The sequence below is a fragment of the Cupressus sempervirens genome, chromosome 7 (assembly GCF_028749045.1).
Source record: "Cupressus sempervirens isolate cs-2001-9-10 chromosome 7, ASM2874904v1, whole genome shotgun sequence".
Lineage (NCBI taxonomy): Eukaryota > Viridiplantae > Streptophyta > Pinopsida > Cupressales > Cupressaceae > Cupressus > Cupressus sempervirens.
In genome coordinates this window covers 701913585-701931018 of record NC_143124.1, presented here as the reverse complement: position 1 = coordinate 701931018, position 17434 = coordinate 701913585, and the positions used below count along the sequence as shown (strand labels likewise).

General features: G+C 38.3%; 1 protein-coding gene across 1 annotated transcript in view; it reads right to left on the bottom strand.

The window, feature by feature from the left end:
* The window catches only part of LOC149549147 (uncharacterized), a 111050-nt gene that overhangs the window by 2355 nt on the left and 91261 nt on the right, over window positions 1–17434 (bottom strand). The window lies entirely within an intron of this gene.

Below are 17434 nucleotides of genomic sequence, written 5' to 3'. Positions count from 1 at the left end.
TCAAACCATTCAATCTCTTCATACAACTCTCAATTAGAGAATCTCGAAAAGACGGTTTATTAGGGTCAATAATTAAAGAGACCCCAAGAAATTTCCCTATGAAAGTGGCAATTTGAAGATCCAAGATCCTCACAGTGTCTCTTTGAAATCCTAGCTAAGTATTTAGAAAGTAGACCTAGGAATTCCTCCAATTTATTGCCTACCTTGAGGCACAACAATAATATTCTAATAGGGACCTCATTGCTCTCACTTCCTTGCTTATGGCCTCCCCAAATAGTATAGTGTCATCAACAAATTGTTGATGGGTGATGGCTTCAATTTAGATGTAACTATTTAACCTTTTTAATGATGCGATGAACTAAACTTCAAATTTGTCTTCAATTTCTTCCACCATGTATGTCATAAATACACAAAAAACTTGGTATCTTGATCTGAAACTATACTCTTTAATAGACCACTTAGCCTCACCACTTCTCTCAAAAAACTACTCTGCCACATGAACAACATCACTAGTTTTCTTGTAGGGAATGAAATGTGTCATTTGAAAAGCTTCAAACCACCACAAATATCGAATCATGCCCACCTTGAGTTCTTGGTAAACCAAGAACGAAATACATGCTGACATCCTCTCATGGCTTCTCTAGTACAGGTAATGATTGATACAACCCTGTATTTTGCTTCACTCCTTTCGCCATCTAACATACTCTACAACTTTGTACAAACTTTTTGACATCTTGTTGCAATTGTGGCCAGTAATAATTCTTAGCAATCAAAGAAATGGTTTTATCTCTACCAAAATGTCCAACCAATCCTCCACTATGTTTCTCCTTGATGAGATTCTCCCTCATTGAACTTCTTGAAATGCACAACTAACTTCCTTTGAACAACATACCATCCCAAATTATGAAATCCAACCACTTTGTCTGATCAAGTGTAACAAGTTCTGTACAAGCTTTGAAAACTTCACCAGAATCAATATCCTTTAGGTACAAATTCTTGAGTTCCTTAAAACCAACCACCTCAATTTGCATCTATGTCAACAAAAGTTGTCGCCTACTAAGAGTGTCTGCAACTCTATTAGACTTTCCACTCCTATGTTTAAAAACAAATGTATAACTCTGCAAAAACTCAACCCATTTCAAATGCCTTCGGTTTAATTTTCCTTGACTATTCAAATATTGCAAAACTTGATGATCAACATACAAAACAAACTCCCTAGGAAGAAGATAGTATCTCCACTTCCTCAATGCTCGAACTATAGCATAAAATTCTTGATCATTAACAAAATATTTTCTTTCCGCATCATTCAACTTCTCACTAACATAAACAACATGCCTACCTTCTTGGCTCAAAACAACTCCTATTGTAGTACCACTAGCATCATAGTCTACTTGAAACACCTTATTTAAATATGAAAGTGCTAAAATAGGTTGTTTTTGACTTTCAATTTCAACATATTGAAACTCTTATATGCTCCTATAGTCCACTTGAATTCTTTCCTATCTCCTCTCATTGTTTCAGTCAAAGGTCTACAAATACTGCTAAAACCTTTGATAAACTTTCTATAAAAACTAGCCAATCCATGAAAAGATCTAACCTCTGTAGCACTCCTTGGAGGAGGCCATTCAAGGATAGCCTTTACTTTCTCAAGGTTCATATGTAGACCTTCTGTTGAAACTACAAATTCCAAGTACATCAACTCCTTCACAAATCTACATTTCTTTAGATTTGTCAGCAACTTTTCTCCACTCAACTTCTCAAACACCTTACAAATATGCGTTATATGCTTCTCCAATGTCTTACTAAAGATCAAAATATCATTTAGGTAAACAATGACCAACTTACCTAGAAAATCCTTCAATACTTTATTCATAAGCCACATTAAAGTGCTCAGTGCATTGGTTAGCCCAAAAGACATTATTAACCACTCATACAATCCTTCCCTCGTCTTGAAGAAAAACTTCCATTCATCTCCTTCTATGATTGGAAACTAATTGTACCCACTCTTTAGATCTATCTTTTTGAAATACATAGCTTCGCTCAAACAGTCTACGATATCATCCGTCCACGACAATGGAAATTCGTACTTGATTTTGATCTTGTTGACACCGCAAGAATTTGTACACATCATTCTCCATTCTTCTTTTGTGCTAATATTGTTGGTACACCACAAGGACTTAGACTCTCTTGGATCAACCCCTTCTGCAACAACTCATATACTTGTTTGTTCAACTCTTCACTTTCTGCTGGTGTCATTCTGTGCATTGACTTTTTTAGAAAATTGGCTCCTAGAATCGAGTCCATCGAGAGACTGGTGGTAATCTACCGAGCACATTATCGAATACAATATACGGAAACTCTTCCAACAAATCTGCAACTTCTATAGGTACTTCCTCTTTGCCATCTTTTGGAATTATAGAAAAACAAATATGCCCATGCCTCATACCCTCTAGGAACTGCTTTCCATCAACAAAACACACTCTAGCAGCACCACATACCTTTTCTTCTTTATCCTTCAATGGCTTCAACTTATGCTTCACTCCATCCTTTATCAGAGTGTAGGTATTCATAGGATCATCATGTACATCATGCTTGTCAAATTGATACAGTTTACCCAACAACATATGACATATGTCCATAGGTATGACATCACAAAGTACCTCATCCTGGTAGCTTCCAATCTTGAACTTTCCTAGGCATTGTTCATTGACCATGACCTTGTGGTCATTCTGCACCCAAGCAATACAATATGGACGCAAGTGTTTCTGCCTCTTTAGTTTTAACTTCACGACCATTTTTTATGACACCAAATTGTCAGTGCTTCAACCATCAATAATCATATCACAACACTTATCTTCACATTTGCACCTTCTACGAAACAAGCTCCTCCTTTGATCTAGTTCATTCTCACTACTCAACAAGACTCTTCTCTTAACTAGGAGTTCTCCTCTTTCAGCATCTTTAGAATGTGATGATTTGGCATCTTTATCAACATGTGCAACTCTATTTAGTTCTCCTATCTGTCCTTACTTGGCACTGGGGATATTCAAATGCTCTATGCCCTTCTTCTCCATAGTGAAAACATGTTCCACAGAAACCTCCACTACTAGATCCTTGCCCTCTTCATCTTCCTCTCTGATCTCTATTGTTATGATCATGGAAACTATTGGAATTGTTTTCCCTATGGTTTTGACTACTACTGGTGGCGTCATCCTTCTTCTTCTAATCATCATTTTAGCCTCCATAAGACAATCCACCAAAGCTTCCACCTCGACCTCTAGTTCCTCTTTTTCGGCTCTCAAGCTTCTTGTTCAACTTCTCTTCAATAATGTTCATTAAAACCAAACTTAACTCCTCCTTAAGGTAACATGAAACCTTCTCCTTGTCCGCTTTTGCATGGCCTCGTCTGATGAGAATCGGTAGAAATCTTTTGTATACTCCTGAACAAATCTTCTTGCTTGCTTCAACCCTTGCATTTTCTTCAAGGAATCAAGCTCATAATAAAAAAGAATACATTTTCACTTCAATTCAACTATTATCCGATCCCATTTGGTGATTTTATCATTTCCTCTTCTATTCCATTCAATTGAATCTCCTACCACCAATTCTTCGCATGACCCTTCAATTTGGCCTGCACAAATTTGACCCTATCCGGATCTTCAATATCTTCATACTCAAAGTATTCTTCTAATTCATTGATCTAATCAATCAATTCCTTTGGGTTAAGATTTCCCAAAAATGTGGGAACCTCAAACTTAGGTCTTCTTCTAATTTTGGAAATGGCCCTAAAAAACCTCTCTTTTTCTAGGTTAAAAACTACCTCTTCTTCAACATTTTCTTCTTCTTCTCCTTCATCCTCACTTTCATCTCTTACAATAAGATTTATTCCTTTGCGCATTTATTCTTCTAGTGCTTGCATTTGTCTGAGGAGGGCTCTAAAATCCTCAATTGTAACACCTACGACTCTTCCACCACACTCTCTTTATTGAGGCATTTACACGCTTCTGTTGAAAACCTAGTGTAAACTACCTCACAATCGACGGTCTATCTACACACACAACCCAAACCATAGTTCTGGTGCAGACTACCTCACAGCCGACGATCTATCTAGACACTCAAGAACTCCTACTTTAATACCACTTGACGAAGGGTGCTCCCATTAATACCACACACATAACAAAAATGCAATTTCAACAATAATTTGAAAGAACAAAATATGGGGCTTCTATTATCTCCATAAATGCAAAAATATTGAATTTAGAATTACAACATACAAATCCACATGGATGCCATCCCTACAATAATTTGCAAGACAGAGTTGCGAACTATCGCACAAAGTTGTCCTAAACAATCTACAAGGCTTCCTCATATAGGCAATTAACACAACCCAAGAAGGTTCTAGACATAAATCCCTAACCTTTGAGTCTGACCAACCCTAAAATTACATATAGAACCAGCCCAAAACAACTGACATTTATATTGGAATTTCTATTGGCCCAACTTTGGAAGACCATGACTTGCAAATTGTTGACCCGATTGGCTATTATTACCCCATTCTGAAATCCTCGACTACTAATCTATAGGGTGTGATGCACAAAAGTTCTTGTAGGTCTCGTTTCAGAGCCCATTTGAGGCCTCTAAAGCCTTCCAAACTGAGCCTAAAGTTTTTATATCAAATTTTCACACCACAAATCCCTAATAGCTTCACAAATGCTCATGATATGAATGTGGACCTCAATTGGTAGACTGGTATATCCAAGATGACCCTCCACCTCTAAAATTAGGTCATTTTGAGATCGTATGACTAACTAAGTAGAAAGCCTCCACAAACAATAACTTTGCACTGAGACAACCCTTATTCAAGAAACATAAAGGAAATGTTTTTTGGTTGATGCGAGATTGCTCTTACACCGAGAATGCTCCTACATCAAGATGTGTGTAATAGTTTACTTATTAGGTTATTTATTGTAGATTGAATGAAATATGTTTGATTGTTGTGAAATTGAGTCTTCTTGTGGATTTACATGAGTCTAAGGCAAAGTATGGAATATGAAAGAGGTGATTATATTAATTATGAAATGTTATACAAATGGATTGCAATGTCCCAATCAGGACTAAGCAATATGTTTCCATATTTGTAAAATCTTCATGTCACTTGTAATGAATGTGAGCCAATCTACACTGACTCATATTCAATAACCTCCAAGCTCAAATCTTCAAGCCTTAGGGTCCCTAAGTATGGAAGTTCACTCTACATTACATCTAAAGTCGCACCATTCCTTTTCTTGTAAATATTTGTTAAGTGGTTCAAAATTAATGGATATCACCTAGTACAACCCGAGTTGGCCTAGTGGTGGAGAACTTGTACTCTTGAAAGAGAGGTCACAAGTTCAAATCCCACTGGGGGGTAGGGTATGTACGCCTCGTTTGTAGCGCCAAGCACCTCTCGAAAAAGAGTACGAGGTAGTCCCATATCACTGTCACCATATGTAAACCCAAAAACTATGGCATAGTGTCGTGGACTATAAAAACCACTTACTTTTTTTTTTTTATATTCAAGCTATAATACTGCAAATATGTTATGGATTCATCTAAAGGGATTATAAACTTTCTTTCATGCATATAATACTCAACCTCAACATATCCGATAGTTCTTAGTGTGAAAAGTACTATTGCAGTAATTGATTATTAATCTCATAGCTAATTAAGGTTATTTAATTGTTGAAAATTAATTCACAACTAATATTGAACAATAACACAAATACAACTTCAATAAAAAAATACAAAGAGCAAAATACAAAACAATAATATGATATATTGGACAAATTGTCCTTGGAAAAACCCTTAAGGGAAAACCAGTTCTGTGCATGATAAATATATTAAACTTCAGCAAATTAAGAGTTACAAAATTCCTTGCCTCTTACAAGTAGAACTTCAACAATCTCCTATTTCCTCTTGCTAATATCCCCCCATTGATATCCCCAATACTTTTACTGCACCCTTGCTCACACTGCAAGATTATTTGCTAACACTACAAATACTTCTCAAGCTTATGCTCTCCAAATGCTCCATAAACCCTTTTTATATTACTCTTGTTGGAAAACTAACGACCACAATTGATTCTCAACCAACGATTGAAGTTTAAAACAACCTAACAGCCAATAATAAAATTGGTTTCTAGTTGCTTCCAAAAGTGCTCACTTAATTAACAAATAATTGTCCCTACTCTAACAAATTTGTCAGATAAACAATTATTTACTAAACTCTAGCATATGGACAAAGAACTATCCAAGCTACCAAAACCAAAACTCCCTCTTAGCAAGTTAGGTGTTTTGCATGACACCTAACTTATCTCTGAAGAAGATGAATTTTTTCTTCCCCAATGCCTTAGTTAGAATGTCTGCTACCTGTCCACTGTAGGCATGTATTACAGTTGAACAATCCCTTGCTGTAAACAATCTTGACGGAGTGATACATGATGTTTATATGTTTAGACCTATCATGAAACAATGGATTTTTAGACAACTTGATGCAACTCTGATGGTCACAGTGGCTCACAATAGTGTAAACCTCTCTAACCAAACAAGGCTACTAACAACTTCTGAAGCCATATAGCTTCACATGTCGCCATGCTAGTTGCTACACATTATGCTTCTGTTGAACTTAGAGCCACGGGCTTCTCCTTCCTATTGAACCAAGAAACAACTTTCGATTCCAAACTGAAACGCCTCCCTATAGTGCTCCTCTTGCTTGTTGTACTTCCTGCCCAATTTGCATCAATATAGCCTATCAACTTGATTCCTTCACCTTGAACATATATGATCCCATACTCAACTGTACCACGCAATTAATGTAACATATGTCTAGTTGATAACTAATGAACTCTCTTTGGCTTAACCATGAACTGACTAAGAGAGTTTACTACAAATCCTATATCTGGCCTGGTATTAACCAAATACAGGAGCGAGGCTTAACCATGAACTGACTAAGATAGTTTACTATAAATCCTATATCTGGCCTAGTATTAACCAAATACATGAGTGAACCAATCAATTGTATGTATGAGGTGGGATCTACATCCTTCTCCTTGTATGTATCTACCTTCCTCCAATTTGTGATCATGGGTGTCGGAATGGCTTTACAATCCTCCTACAATCCTCCATCTCGAATCTCTTCAATCTTTCAATGCACTATTTTCCCTTCACCAAGGAAAATCTCTTCATCTGCCATACCTACAAAGTAGTGCATAAGTCCCAAATCCTTTGTCTCAAACTCTTCTGCAAGGTCCCTCTTGCAATCCACTATGAGCCCTAGTGAGCTTGTGAGAAACAAGTCGTCTACATATAGAATAAGAATGAGAACTTGACCCCTAACCACCAAGTAGTAGAGGTTAGCATCTGCTTCACTCTTCACAAAATTCATTTCCTGCAAGTATGTATCAATGTACTCATACCACACTCTAGAAGCCTACTTAACTCTGTACAAAGATATCTTCAATCTACAGACATGGGTCTCTTTGTTGTGTGCTACAAAGCCTTCTGGTTGTTCTATGTATACCTCCTCCTTCAATTCACCATTAAGGAATGATGTCTTGACATCCATTTGATGGATCTACCATCTCATCTGTGTTGCAAATGAGATCACAACTTGTATAGAAGTATACATGGCCACGGGAGAAAATGTCTACTCGTAGTATATTCCCTCCTTCTAAGAGAACCCATTTTCCATGAACCATGACTTATATTTCTCAATGCTACCATCTGCACCATGCTTTATCTAATAGATCCAACATGATCCAACTACTTCCCTATCTATTGGTCTAGGCACTACCTCCCACACAATATTCTGCATTAATTAAGGTATATTTCTCAACCATGGCATCTATCCATACCTGATGTTGTGTAGCCTCTTGATGGCTGGAAGGCTCACTATCTACCAACTGATTGACTAATGCCACATAATCATTGAACTTGGTTGGTTGTCTCCTTTGTCTCGTACTCTTCCTAGAAGCTCCCATAAACGCCTGAGTATCCCTTTGTGTTTCTTGAACCTCATGCTTCCTATTGCCAAATATAGAGGATGAAATATCAACCTCTATGTCTTCTTGATGCATTTCTTGTTGCACAAGTTACTCCATATTCTAGGAATATTCACACCTTGCTATGCGTGCAGTAGTAATTGTACTTGAGCTTTGTTGCCCTTGACTTGGTTGAGTTATCCTTGGAGCTTCTATTGGTTTCTCACTTTGATCATCTACTGGCAAATCTGTAGACCTTCTAAATGCCTTGTCCTCCATGAACTTGACATCACATCTCGCTATAATTCTTCTAGTCACCAAAATAAAAATCCTATATGCCTTTGAGGTTTCATTGTACCCAACAAAGTACTCCCTCTCCGCACTTTGATCTAACTTGGTATGTGTATCATTTAGAATGTGACAGTATGCCAAACTTCCAAATATCTTGAAGTGATTAACATCTAGATTCTTCCCTGTGAAAGCTTCATCTAGTGTCATCTTCCCTAGTACCTTGTGTGGAACCCTGTTCAGTATGGAAACTATTGTACTACACACTTCTACCCATAAGTAGTGGGGCATGTCTTGGTTATGTTGCACAGTCCTTGCCACCTTCAATATTGAAAGATTCTTCCTCTCAACAACTCCATTTTGTTGTGGATTGTAAGGAACAATCGACTCTCTCTTGATTCCTTTCTTAGTACAAAACTCCTGGAAGTCATTTCCTTTGTACTTGCCTTCATTCTGACTAAAGAACATTTATCTTCCTTCCTATCGAGTTCTCCACGAGAGCCTTAAACTCTTGGAAGTGATTGAAAACCTCATCCTTTGTCTTCAAGAAGTATATCCAAGTCTTCTTGGAGAAATCATCAATACAAGTAACATAGTACTCATATCCTCTAAGAGACTTCGTCAACATTGGTCCTCATACATCCAAATGTATTAGATCAAGAACACTTTTAAATCTAGTGTCACTCCTTGGAAAAGATTCTTTCACAAACTTCCCCAACACACATCACTTGCACACATCAGTGTGCTTTATGCTCACTTGTGTAACACTAGTCACTATCTCACGAAGCAATTTAAGTGCTCCATGATGAATATGGTGCATCCTCCTATGCCATAGCTCACCAAGATCTCTAGGACTACTGTTGCTCATGAGTGCCTTAGGAATATCAAACTATAGCCTATAAAGATAATTGCTCCTAACTCCAATAATTATAGGTGATTTCCAATCCTGATGCTTGATCAACACATGTTCCCCTCTATAGAATACATTATGCCCTTTATCCTAAAGGACAAATAAAAAAAACCAGATTCATACCTAACCCTAACACATGCAACACATCATGAAGTGGAATTATCTTTCCATTCTCCCTCTGAAATTAAACAATCCTTTTCCCAATTGAATTATGTTTGGACAAGTTTCCTATAGAAATATGGATACTAGTGTTCTCCTTATAACTAGAGAAGTACTCTCAAACTCCTCTCATATGAAATGACACCCCATTATTTATATACCAAACACATTGTGAGGTTGAGCTAACCATACAAGCTGTGAGTGCAAATTCATCTTCCATTCTACTAGAGAGCTCTTTTGCACATTTTGAAGTTGCCTTCTTCTTCTTTCCCTTCTTCCTTTGTAAACAATCATTGACATAGTGGCCAAATTCATGACAACCAAAGCACTTGATCTTAGACAGGTCCTTCTTCTTCTTCTTCTTCTTCTCACTTTGTGAATTTGATCCTTTGCTAGACCCCTTCTTTGTTTTCCCTTTCCTGCTAGGTCAACATTTTCTTGGTCCACCTCGATTTTTAGACTCTTGTAGGACTCATGGGAAAGACTATGGATTGATCTCCCAAAAGTCACACACAAGTCAAAATAATGAGTTGATACAAGGAAAATGACTTTCACAATGTAGCACTCATGAGAAAATTGACACAACATGTAAACTAGAAAGACAAGAAGAAGGCATTCAATGTAAGGCAAGAAATATGCACATACAACTAAATGTGAGAAGAGGCAAACTGAAATTTCTATTCATATAAGGCAGATGAAAGTTACAATAATAGAGCATAAGGTTGTTGTCATGAACCAGAGATGAAAAGAGAAGAGCCCTTAACAAATATTTACAATTGCTTTTTAAAGAGTTCAGGTATAACTCTGATGTTTACATTGAGTTCAAACCCCAACTAAGTGGAGTTGAGTTACAGATGAGAGCAACAACTGAGAATCAAAAAGAAATCTGATCATGGAGTGTAATCTGATGCTAGAAATGATAGGAAGAGACCAAAACCTGTGCACCCAACTGCAAGAGATCAAATCAATGAAATCTGATCATTATATGCATTAAAAAGGCATGGGGTGCATTGGCATCATGCCAATCAAGGCCCAAGAAGTAGTTGGGCATTGAAGAATTGGCGGTGTGCCATGGACAAACAAAGCCACTGGGAAGGACAACATGCAAAGTTGACCGCAGGGGGGAATTTGATTTTCCCATAATTGAATGATAGCCATCGATGAAGATCCTCCCCTTGAGAAGGACAACTAAGATGTCCCAGGGATCTCCCCAACGAGAGATTAAGTTGTAGCCGTCAATGAAAATTCCCTTCATTTCTAGCGGATGGCTAGGATGCAACGAAGAGACCCCAAGATGTGTTGGATCCAATGACTATCATGTTATTTTGGGCTTTGGAGTCTCGCAGAGACTCCGTAGCATGAAGAAATGTTGGAATGACACATGACAACATCTCACACTTTGTCATTTAATAGAACGAACGATGATCATTTAATCTTCCATTGAATCTCTATCGTCAATCTGTGGATGTGCATATTGGATTGACATAAGCGTCGGAGATGGGACCCTCCGCCACGTGGCAAAATTCTGGACTTCAGTGCCTTGCAGAAGCATTGGTGTATGAGGAAATGTCGAAATGGCGACGCGTGGAAACATCTCATGCTTTTGAGGAGATGGGCAGATAGCTTGCTAAAATATGAGAGCTGTTGAATCTCGTATCCTCAACCAAGAGGAAACCAAGCTAACTTAGTCAAAAGAACAAACTGCAGCTCGGTAAAAGAACAAATTGATTCAACTTGGTCAAAGAAGGGACCGAGCTAACGGGAAATGTTAGCTACAAACTTTAGCACAATGACCCACTGCAAAGAAAACAACCCATTGAAGCTCTCTTTGATGGAATATCAATGATGGGCTGAATGGGGGGCAAAAATATCCAACATTCTTGTTGACTCAGAGGGGATGCTTGCCTACTAAGCATGGATCGGTGGCCTTAAGCAATCCATTGGGCACAAAGTCACCAAAGAGAATGACACATTGTCCTACCTGCAACTTCACAAAATTTTGCAACTAACAAAAAACAAAAAGCTCTAAGGAGTTCTAGAAAAGGAAGCAAATATGCTCATGCACTTCTTGGAAAGAAGGAAGCCTACTCTACTATGTACAAGTATTTACAATGCAAAAAGATCAAACAAAGCCATTGACTGGCCTGTTGAAGTAGCTACCCTTCCTCACAAGTTGATTTTTTCTTCCATGCATGTGGGCAGCTGGAAATAGCAGCAAGCATAAAAAACATACTGCTGCATGGAATACCCTCTTCCCAATGCTAAAAACAATGAAGCTTTCCAGTACTAGGACACCGTCTTTATAAACAAAACATGCTTGCTCTTCCTTGTGATCTTCATCCTCATGCTCTAGAATGAGCATGACCGAGGGCAACATGCATTGTTGCAGAGCTAGATGCCTTATGGGGCATCCTCTTGATGGTGTTGGGTCTAGGCAGTCAACCTTGACCATGTTGTGCTTTGTAACTTCCAAATCCTCTTGGCCAACAGGAGTTGGCTCTAATGGTGTGGCTAGTAATGCACTCTCCTCTTGTTGTTGTTGAAGAACATGCTCTTGATAAATAGGAGATAATGACTCAACCTCCATGGAAGAGAAGATAGCATCAAACTTGTCCAAAAGGTCATCCTCATCATCGATCTCTTCCATTAGTTGCAATAACCCGCATAGGTTGAGGGGCAACCCCATGCATGTCAGCATGTTCCTCCTCAAGGATGGATTTATCCTTGGAATCCTCTTTTGCATCCTCCATAACATGGAGGGTAGCCTATTGCAACATATATTCCTCATATGTGGAAGATGACTTGTTAGATAGACATGAGGCCTCAAGCTCATAAAAATCAATCCCCCCCATCCATTGTGATGTCGCCATATCACAACAGTCCATATGATGGCTTGAAAAAGAAAGAAGCTCTTCTTTGTGGATTGTCTTCTCTGTTGTGACATTGCATGTGGACTGGGGAGCAACCTCATGCACATTAACATGTTCCTCCTCAAGGACAAGAATGTCCTTCAGATGCTCTTCTTCCCCAACCTCCTATTGCAACACATGTTCTTCAATTGGTGGCTGCTCTTTTGTTGTCTCTGATGTGGGGAAAGATAATACTCACTTCTTCATTAACAACAACGAAGGGACAATAGTCATTTTGGGGCTCACCATCATTGCCATGTGGAGGTGTCTGAAGCGTAGGTTGAGATTCAGGGCAGCTTGGAATAGAAATCTGAGGAGGGTTGCCTTGTCTAAAGCTAGCAAACTTCCTCCTTGGAGACTCTTGCACTTCAGCTCTCTACATTTGGCCAAGCTTGAGCCTTGCCTCCTCAAATTTTCTCTGTATTACTTCTTCCTCCTGCTACAAATGGAGGAAAGCCTCCTAAGCCTCTTTGAAAAGAACTGTTGTCTCAGATACCACCTGACACGCATAAGGATTAGAAATCCACATCTCCTTGTCGGTACGCATTGCATCAATCCAAGAACTCATGAGGAGCATCACGAAAGAAAAGTTCCCATAGTCTGAGAACTCATAAGGATTATGAATTTCTTCAATAGTCCTTCCCGAGTAAGAATAGCCAAAGAGCAAACCATCTATACAGTCACAAAGCTCTTCTAATTTGGCCTTGGGATCATTATAGGGTTTGATGGGAATCTGAGCACAAAATCATTTGATATTGCAAGGGAGATCTGACCTACGGAGGAATCAACATATGGGCTTGATTTTTTCTTCCTCTCTTGCTGCTCCTGGAACTCTTGGACTGAAATATATTTGGAGGGGGAAATCTCAACACATTCATGGCCAAAAATAATATGAAGATTTGGGGTAAAAGTGGCCTCTTCATCATACAGGGGAAAATGGGAGGAATCTCTATAAAGTGGGTCCATGATAAGGCATTTAAGACAACAAATTCATAGAGATCTTGAGGAAACATAAAAATTGAAAATCATACCAGCACTTGGTCTATTGAAACCAGTAGATGCATAGAGTTGCCATGGTGTTGAACGAGTGCCTCCAAAGGCTGATCACTTTGAGAAAAACAACCAATTTCTTAGTGAATGGATCTTCAAACTAGCTAACCAACAGACTTATAAATCTGAATTTGTCCCACCAAGCGTGCCAAAAATTGTTGACATAAAAGTTTGCACCCTTGCTTGAGGTATGACCATCAAGCGACCTTATGTAACACGGAAACAACCTCCAAGTGTGGGACTTCCACTCCGAGGCTGAATCTCCAAAGAAGGCCGACTTCCTTACTATCAAGGTGCACCTAAACTATAGCTTTGAGGGAAAAGGGAGAAGGAGAATAGAAATTAAATTACTCAAAAGGGAAAGAGGGGTGATGCACCAAGATAGAAATGTGGTTACAACTCTGCCCTTACATGCACAAAACATGAATACAAAGTCCAAATACACAGATCTCAATTCTGTTTATCTCCCAAAACTTACACACAAGTCAAAATAATTAGGTTATACAAGGAAAATGACTTTCACAATGTAGCATTCATGAGAAAATTGACACAACATGTAAACTAGAAAGACAAGAAGAAGGCATTCAACATAAGGCAAGAAATATGCACATACAACTAAATGTCAGAAGATGCAAACTGAATTTTCTATTCATATAACACAAATGAAATTTACAATAACAGAGCATAAGGTTGTTGTCATGAACCAAAGAAGAACCCTTAACAAATATTTACAACTGTCTTTTAAAGAGTTCAGGCATAGCTCTGATGTTTACATTGACTTCAAACCCCAACTAGTTGGAGTTGAGTTATAGACGAGAGCAATAACTGAGAATTAAAAGGAAATCTAATCATGGAGTGCAATCTGATGTTGGAAGTGACAAGAAGAGACCAAAAGTTGTGCACCCAATTGCAAGAGATCAAATCACTGAAATCTGATCATTATATGCATTAAAGAGGCATGGAGTGCATTAGCATTGTGCCAATCAAGGCCCAAGAAGTAGTTGGGCATTGAAGAACTAGCCCTAACGGCTTGCCATGGACAGACAAGGTCGTCGAGAAGGATAACATGCAAAGTTGACCGTGAGGGAGAATCTAATCTTTTCGAAATTGAATGATAGCCATAAAGGAAGATCCTCCCCTTGAGAAGACGACCAATATGTCGTAGGGATCTCCCCAACGAGAGATTAAGTTGTAGTCGTTGATGCAAATCCCTTTCATTTCCAGCAGACGACTGAGATGCAGCGAAGAGACCCCAAGATGCATTGGATCCAACGGATGTCATGCCATTTCAAGCTTTGGAGTCTTGCAGAGACTCCGCAACATGAAGAAAAGACAAAATGACACCTAACAACATCTCACACTTTGTCGTTTAACAGAATGGACAACGATCATTGAATTTTCTTGTTGAATCTCTGTTGTCGATCTGCGCATGTGCATATTGGATTGACATAAGTGCCGAACCCTCAATCATGTGGCAGAATCCCAGACTTCGGAGCCTTGCAAAAGCATTGGCTAATGAGGAAATGCCAAAATGGTGACATGTGGAAACATTTTGTACTTTCAAGGAGATGGATAGATAGCTCACGAAAATACAAGTCGTCGGATCTCGTATCAGTTAGCCCGACCAAGAGCAAACCGAGCTAACTTGGTCAAAAGAACAAATTGCAGCTTGGTAAAAGAACAAACCGAGTCAACTTGGTCAAAGAAGGGACCGAGCTAACAGGAAATGTTAGCCGCCAACTTTAGCGCAATGACCACTCTCTGATTGGATATCGATGATGGGTTGAATGAGGGAAAAATAGCCAACAATATCCAGAATGAGCAAGTTGAGGGATAATCTCGCGGACCATCACAACAATGAGCAATTTGACATTGATGGGCAATTTGACATTGATGGACACATGGTACAAATGAAGAATTATAATTTAATGAGTTTATTGTTTATTAATCATTAATATAATTAGTTTAATTAATTTAGTATTACACATGATAATTTAATAAGTTTATTATTTATTATTCATTAATTTACTTGATGTTTGGATTTCATATATTTTGAAATGCTTTATAGTTTATTGTATTTTAATTTTAATTTTAAAATTATATTCTCATTAATTATTTGTTCATTTAGAAATTAATAAATAACAATTGTAAATAATCCCAATGAGTTCAATTTACAATTACTCTTATTCTACTTTATTCAATGCACGCGATTTTTAAATCAATTATAAATAACCTTTTATTATCTTTCAACTGTTCTTTGCCCGAGTCCGTCGACTGCATCCCAACGCTCTTCCAGATGGATGGTTTGCATAACGAACTTGTGAGCAGCATTCCTTCGTCTTACCGAAACTTTTTGCAGCTTGGTATGTTGTCATTGAACAAGAAGAAGTTGGCTTACACAATTCCTTCTTGGTTCGGTGGATTAAGCAAACATTTTTTATTGCGTTTGGAGGATAACCTACTAACGGGCTACATTCCCTGGGAAACCTTTCATGAATAACCAATTTGGATCTTTCAAAAAACTTTCTAAAATTCCCTATTCGCCCTTTTCTTTTGCTCTTGAGCATCTGGGTATTTTCAAGATCTCCGGGAACAGGCTCATGAATGAGGTCCTTCTCTGCTTGGGCGTCCCAGTTTCATGGACTTGCGATTTAAAGAACTCGAGATAGGTAAATGCTATTCCCGCCTGGATTACTAATTCTAGGTTCAGGGTCGAGATGAGCTTGGCCGGGTGTGGGATGAAATATCAGTGGCTGTGCGATCACGTTTTTTGAGGCAACGACCTTAGCCTACCAGACCCATTTGTCAAATAATAAGCTGAGCTATAGCTTCTCAACCGGAGTACTCAGCTTTTCGTGCTGGTTTCACACAATTGATCTCCATTCCACTCACCTCTATGGAAGCATTTTTGCTTCTATTGGCAAGTTGACTGATTTGAAGACTTTGGATCTGTCAAAGAATGTGCTTAATGGAAAAATTCTCACTGAGATGTTAAATCCAAGCAATCTGACGGAGCTGAACGCGAGCTATAATGAATTGTGTGGAGAGATTCCTCAAGGGAAGCCGCTGAACAAGTTTCCCGTGTCTTCGCATGCACACAATAAGTTGCCTCTTGGACCTTATGCGTAATCTGCGTAGGCACTCTCTCAGAATAAGGAACCCTGAGGAGGTTTCTGATCTGCTTCCCAATGCATAATAAGTATACTCTGCGATATGGGAGTACATATAATAAATGCGGCTTTAAATTTGAAAAGTCTTTTGTATGGGTATATATTGAGATCAGTGGCATGTCGTCAGGCGCTCAAAACGATTTAAAGGTGTAAATCGATCTACGCTCAAAATCAATTCAATGGTAGTCATCGAGTTTGACTCAAAATCACACAGTTAAATCCTGATATTCATATCACAATTCAATGGTAGTCATTGTGTCTTGCACCATTTTCTACCATTGGCTGCAAATGTTAGCTTCTCCCTTTCAAATAAGGAAACGCCTTCGGAAGTGGTCATTTCAAGTGCAAATATTCAGCTGAATAGACGCTGCACAATTACTTGTTAAAGTTACTTGTGTTTTAACATGGGTTTTTTCAGACAGGACAGGCTAATTTCCCACAAAAAAAGCACCAAAGACCAGTTTTCTAATTTTTTTCCAGATTCATGAAAACACCGTGAAATTTTTCCAAATTTTTTGCAGTTTTCGACTACAAACTATGCAGATCATAAAAATCAAATGCTAAAATTTTCAAAAAAAATCCATTATGTTTTCGATATTTTGAAAATTAGTCAACTGTACATTTTTGTGGGAGGATAGCCACATCCTTTTCAGACCAGGACCGTCTACCCAACTTATTACCACAAAGCATCAAGTCTCTTTTATTTGCTCAGGTGGAGAGAGATGTGTGATATGCATCATGCAATACCAGTTTCCATGTTATGGTCCCCCTCCACTAGTTTCAGAGTAGAATGAAAATATTTTGATTTCTTATAAATTCTACCAACAGGAAAATAAAAATTAAAAAATAAAGATCTTCTGCTCATATATCTACTAAATTGGATAGCTGAAGACATAGTACTCAGTATCTTCTGTGTACATGCAGTATCTGC